Genomic DNA, 6,399 nt, shown 5'->3' on the forward strand with positions numbered 1-6,399 from the left:
ATTACCCTTTCCCATGAAAATGAACAGGAAGCCAGAAAACAGTAAAGTCTAAACATTTCAAAGGCACACAGCAACAAGTACATTTAATGATAAAGGCCCCAGTGATGTTCACACTTCAAAAGATGGACAAAGCTGTGTTTCACTGCTCTGCATGTGTGCGGCTACCCTTCTGGTTCTCCAATTATACTAAATACAGAGAATATCAGGAAAATGGCAAAAATGGCGTCACCTCTAGATCAGAAAAGGGCTTTCCTGCAAAAACCTTAAAAAGGCAGGCACCCATTCTCACAAACAGAAGAGGGAGGAGGAAAGACATTTCCCAAAATGACATTTCAGGGCATAGTTCTTTTCCAAAGTAAGATAACTTCAGGGGCGAGGCAGTTCTGCAACTAAGTCTAACATCTGTTTTCAGTCATAAAGGCCATTCGATTTCATGGGTTGTGCAATTTGCCATTTAACCAACTTTCTACAAAAGCGTGGTGAAGTGGCAGCTTTCAAAGCAAGGACACAGCCACTTCCCTGGGCAGGAGGGAAGGTCCCGGGGGGCCAGGCAGGAGGGACTAGGGACAGGCTGCACTACCCCCAAAGCTGGGGCAGGCGTGACCCCAAGGCTCCGGACACAGGTAACGTCCATGGCATGGCACCTCCTGGAACCAGGGAGTTTAATCCATCAGAAATCACTGGTACTTGGCAAAAGTGGATGGAAGTAGGCGGTGGGCCGACATAGTCACTAAAAAGAAGCTATGAGCTCAGGGACCCTCTGCCAGGGCACCGACCCTGGGTAGGAACGGCTGCCCCATGCGCCTCCTCCATACACAATCATATCTGGGGCCTCCATTTGCTGGAGCAGAAAGATTATGAAAAAGCCATATATACCGCCAAAATACTGCCAGCTCCAACCCGGAATAAATCCTCCGGGCCCTCACTACAACATCTTCAAGCAGGGCTCAGGACTCCATTACTGTGAATGTTCTCTGGCCCACAGCAAAAAATATTGACGAAATTCCGCTCTTCAGACAGTTATTGTCTCCGTGTGCTTGATAGCAGCCTTCAGAACTTCACCTGCTAGCACTAAATTCTTGAGTTTGGGGGAAAGGAGAGCAAATTCACCACATCTCAAGCCCTTCTTCTGGAGCAGCAGCAAATCAAATTATTCTTTCAATTAAACTAGCTTTGTGCTTAAAAGAAAAGCTCTTTTTATTTTTATTTTTTTCCCTACACAGAGAGAACCAAAGCCATCACTTCTTCTAAACCCCATGACTCGAGCATAACCTAAATGGCTTAGTATTCTTGGATAATACAGTTCATAAAATTAAATCTACTATCAGAGATTTCAGAGTCACTGACTGCGTGCTCTGAGCTCACAGGCAATCCAGGGATGGGGGCCTCTGTGTGGGTGTCCTTCTCAGGCTAACCCAGCCAGGTCTGTGCGCCAAGACAAGGAACCAATGACACCCCGTCAGGGGCTGAGCAGAGATCTGGGGCCCGTGCTCCCCGCCCCTTCCTGAGGGAGGAGACCTCCCCCCTCCCCGTGAAGGGCACAGCACCTCCTCCTGTGCTCCTTTGCTGTGGGACACACATCCATTCCACCATCGTGCTGCAAAACACAGCCCATCCATCTCAGCTGACCTCCTCCCAGAAACCCAGTCTCTCGGAGGGAATGCCCAGCTCACAGATACTGTGTGTTGGATCTCCCCTTCGGAACATCTGGTTTAAGAGAAGCAAAACCCAAAACACCCATCTCAGCGGAATACAGACCTGCAAGGCAAGGATGCTTCAGCAGCTGGGGGGCAGTGGGGGTCAGGGGGCTGGAGAAGGCTACTCAGAAAGATGTGTGAGCACATGCTGGTGGGGAGGAGGTGCCACCCAGTATGCGGGTCTGTTGCAGGAGGCCGTGTCAGTACAGGCCGGGGCCCAGGGCTGGCTGAGCTTTAACTCGTAGAACAATCAGGGCGCTCAGGAGAAGAAAACACCACCTCGTCTCTGTTGTGTACAGGCGACGGGCAGCATGAGATAGCCTGGTGTCGTCCGCTGCGTGCCGTGACAGTGGGTAATTTGCGAGGGACAGTCCCTTTCTAAGCAAGAGGCTCTCCCTCTCCCGGGAGTCTCACACTTAACATCTCTGGTACAAGCCCTGATAAGACGAGAATTTCCCAGACTTGAAATAAATTCTGTGGTTTCAGTAAACAAATTTTATAGGGCCAAAGGGGCAACTCCCTAAAACAAAATAAATCAGGATAAAATGAGAAACCAAAGAGCCAGTGGTTTTAGAAACTCCAGATTCTTATGGTTACCAGAGCCCAAGTCTACATCAGCAGCCCCCAAAAGTCCTGACCTTCTCTTTTCAGCAGAGCTTCATGCGTTTAAAAACAGAAAGTACGATGCAGCACCAGAAGAGCTAAGAAGGCATTTTAAATATCAATAAAATAGTTCAAAATGTACACTGACGTACCCCTAAAAATCTGGGGGTTTCTGTCAAAGTCTTCACTTTTTAAAAAACAGAAAGGATACCTGTGCAGTGCTTTGCTGCGTGTTTCCATAGCTTTAGGTAGCACTGGCCACACTCCTGATCCAGCTTCTAAAAATACCAACGTGGAACTCACCACCTCCCTGCTTTTTCTCTTTTTTACCTAAAGGCGAAAAGTAAATCCAGTCTCTCTTCACTGACTGTAGGCCTGGTTTTAATTTGTGTAACAGTCCTTTTGATAACAATGCCTAGTTAAAACATCCATTAAAAGTCTGTAGCAGGCATTTAATGGAAGGAAAATCTAATAGGGTTCCACTGAAACTCCTTCATTAGCTTTTAAAAGAGTTCTCTCCTATAGTGCTAACAGACAGACAGACAGATACACACACACACACACACACACACACACACACACACACAGTGGGGATGGGCCCAGGGAGAGACAGAGACAGCAGTGAGAGACGAGCCTTCACACACTTAGGAATGGATTATAAACCTTGGGAAAGAACTGGGTCAAATATTCTTCGCTTTTTTTCAGCTACCTAAACCAACTCTTTCTAAACAAAGACCTCATTTCACAACTCTCACCCGCTGTCTCCAAGTCATAAAAGGAAGACACGGGAACAGGGACTGAAGTGAACACAGTTTGAGGCCATCAGAGCTCGGGAAACACCAGGAACACACAGCACTGAAACACGGCCGAGACAGGCAAAGCGAAAGCCCCAGGACGAGAGGCCGGACGCTGCTGTGGCCCGCAGCCCATGCTGAGCCCGAGCAGACCAGCCTCCAGTCCACCTGCTGGGACTCCTGGCCGATGGAGGAGGCTGCCAGGCCGGCACACGCCCCTGTGGATGTTGTGCCCAGACAGCCAGGCTCACCCCCTAGGGGTGCAGTGGGGCACAGCAAGAGCGAATCCCTGCCGCTGCCCCCAAACCTTTCCTGATTTAATGCATGGAACCTAACAGGTCAGTCCACCAACCTGAGGTCACCTTTGTCCTAATGCAGAGCCCACACTTGCTAGAATTGCTGTTGTTCAGTTGCTAAGTCATGTCCAACTCTTTGTGACCTCATGGGCTGCAACACTCCAGGCTTCCCTGTCCTTCACTGTCTCCTGGAGGTTGCTCAAACACATGTCTGTTGAGTGGGTGATGCTGTCCAACCATCTCATCCTCTGTAGTCCCCTTCTCCCCCTGCCTTCAATCTTTCCCAGCACCAGGGTCTTTTCCAAAGAGTCGGCTCTTCGCATCAGGTGGCCAAACTATTGAAGCTTCAGCTTCAGCAGCAGTCCTTCCAATGAATACTTAGGGTTGAGCTCATTTAGGATGGACTGGTTTGATCTCCTTGAAGTCCAAGGGACTCTCAAAGAGTCTTTTCCAGCACCACAGTTTGAAAGCATCAATTGTTTGGCACTTAGCCTTCTTTATGGTCCAACTCTCATATCCCTACATGACTACCGGAAAAACCGTAGCTTTGACTAGATGGTACTTTGTCAGCAATATTTCCTTACTTATCAGGAACTTGTCTTTTTAGGTTTTGACTTGCGGGGAACCCCGGTTACCAAGCCACATGGGTTTCTAGTGGTCTGGCCCCAGCTCCACTTCTCCCATAAATCCCTGCTGCTTCCAGAACGCATATGGTGTGTTACAGCTGAAAGGCCTGCACCAAGACGCTGTGAACGATTTTGAGAAAAAGACAAAACCATCCAAGTTCAACTCCAAGGAGAACTGGGTACACGTAAAATACTTTTTAAAAACTTTTTTCAGCTCTCAAAGCTAATTGAGAGCTACTGGTCAGAAGATTTATGTCATAGATGAGACTGTCTGGTGTGTGTCATTCTCCTAAATTGAAGCATTCTTCAGCCATTCCTACTGGACCCACCAAAGGCTCCTGAGACCTGGCTGGACGCTGCATTGCTCAACCGTGTCTGACTCTTCGTGACTCCACGGACCGTAGCCCGCCAGGCTCCTCTGTCCATGGGATTCTCCAGGCAAAAATACTGGAGTGGATTGCTATGCCCTCCTCCAAGGGATCGTCAACCTGCATCTCGTTTCCTGAATTGGCAGAAGGGTTCTTTACCATCTGGACCTGGCAGGAAGGGGATTCCTTTTCAATCTTGACTTATGATGACAAATACATGTTTCATTCACTCTTCAGATGACCTACAAACTGCCTGATCCACAAAGTCCACCTGCGCATCCCCAAAACCACCCAGACAAGAGGCACCCCTCTCAGCTTGGACACCCCCTAATGAGTGATGTGGAAAGCCCCTTGCAATCTGTGCCCCTTGCCGTGTTATTAAGAGACCGGACGTGAGGTCTGTCTTATCTGCCCAACTCAACATGAGAGCTCCCAGGCAAGGACCAGCCTGCTAATGTTAATGATTCTCCTACAGGTGTCTTAGACATGGGGGAACCTCAAAAATGACTGTCGGGAGAACGGGCTGGAAGGAATTAGGCCACATCACTTGTGGGTGAGGACTGTCCCATCCAGAGGTGACATAAAGCCGCAGAAGAGTCAGTGGGGTCTGGCAGTTACACCCCAAGGCTGAGTCGTCCTTGACTGGCTCTTTCACCCACCTGCACTCAGATCCCCAAGGACGGGGCCCAACCAGCCCTGCCCTGCTCCAGGCTGCATCCCCGCCCCCTCCTCCAGTCCTCCCAGACTGGCCCAGGCCTGACCCCTGTGGCCCTAGGTGGAAGCCCCCATCTCCACTGACCCCAGTGTGGGACCCCCAGAGGAGACAGGCAGCAGAGCAACCATGCTCGCTGGCCAGGCCCCTCGTGGTGGGAGGGAGACGCACTAGGAAGGACAGGGGCTGGGCCCCCCAACATGAGGGACAGATGTGCCTGAGGAGCAAGTGGGAGGGGCAGAGAAGGCCCCCGAGGCCACGGGTCCATGCAGCAGTGAGGGTCACCCAAGCCCCATCTCGAGCCTCTGTGCCCCCCAGAGCTGCCCACACCTCCGTTCCCCCACAGCCAATGACCCTCACTCCGTGAGCACTTGTCCTGGAGACGAGGGCCCCTCTGCAGGACAGCGTCACAGCCCTGTAGTGTCCCCGAAGGGGGCAGCAGGTGACAGCCACCACTGTGTGGGAGGAGACAAACCACCCCCAGAGCAAGGAACACTGTGAGGGCCGGCCTTCAAATGTCATGGGAGCAAACTTCAGCTGACTGAGGCTACACCTGTTTACCAACTGTGGTTTGTTTCAAGGGTTTTCACTGCATCCCAGTCCTGTAAGTTTCCTGAGGACAAGCCCTCTGGGGACCCCCATTTTGTATCACCTTCCCACTGAACAGAGCTGCAGGCTCCTCACCACGGGTCAGGAGTCACCTGTTGATACAAAAGTCTCCACAAGGATCAGTGATTTCTCCCTGTCCCTTTAGGGTTAACGATGGCCACGATCAAAACACCTGGTGATCAAGAGGATTCTGTGGGTTGATTATGATCAGCAATCACTATTGGTTATCAGTATCGAATATCCACAAAGGATCCTGAGCATACATACGACTCAGGTGACTTCTCTCAACTTTAGTTAAAAGCTGTTGCTCAGTAACAAACATAGTAGGTAATTTTCTCCTTTGGTGGCTGCAGTGGGTCGACCAGGTGTCCCGAAATTTGTGTCTTCCCAAAATTTCACAAAGTGATGTTATTTTGAAGCAGGATCTTTGCAGATGCAATTAGTTACATAGATATGTTTATAAAGAGGTGTTGTTGTTCAGTCACTAAACCATATCTGATTCTTTTTGACCCCATGGACTACAGCATGCCAGGCTTCCCTATCTTTCACCAACTCCCCGAGTTTGCTCAAACTCATGTCACTGAGTCAGTGATGACATCTAACCATCTCATCCTCTGTCGTCCCCTCCTTCTCCTGCCTTCAATCTTCCCCAGTATCAGGGTCTTTTCCAATGAGCTGACTCTTGGCATCAGGC

The sequence above is a fragment of the Capricornis sumatraensis genome, chromosome 21 (assembly GCF_032405125.1).
Source record: "Capricornis sumatraensis isolate serow.1 chromosome 21, serow.2, whole genome shotgun sequence".
NCBI lineage: Eukaryota > Metazoa > Chordata > Mammalia > Artiodactyla > Bovidae > Capricornis > Capricornis sumatraensis.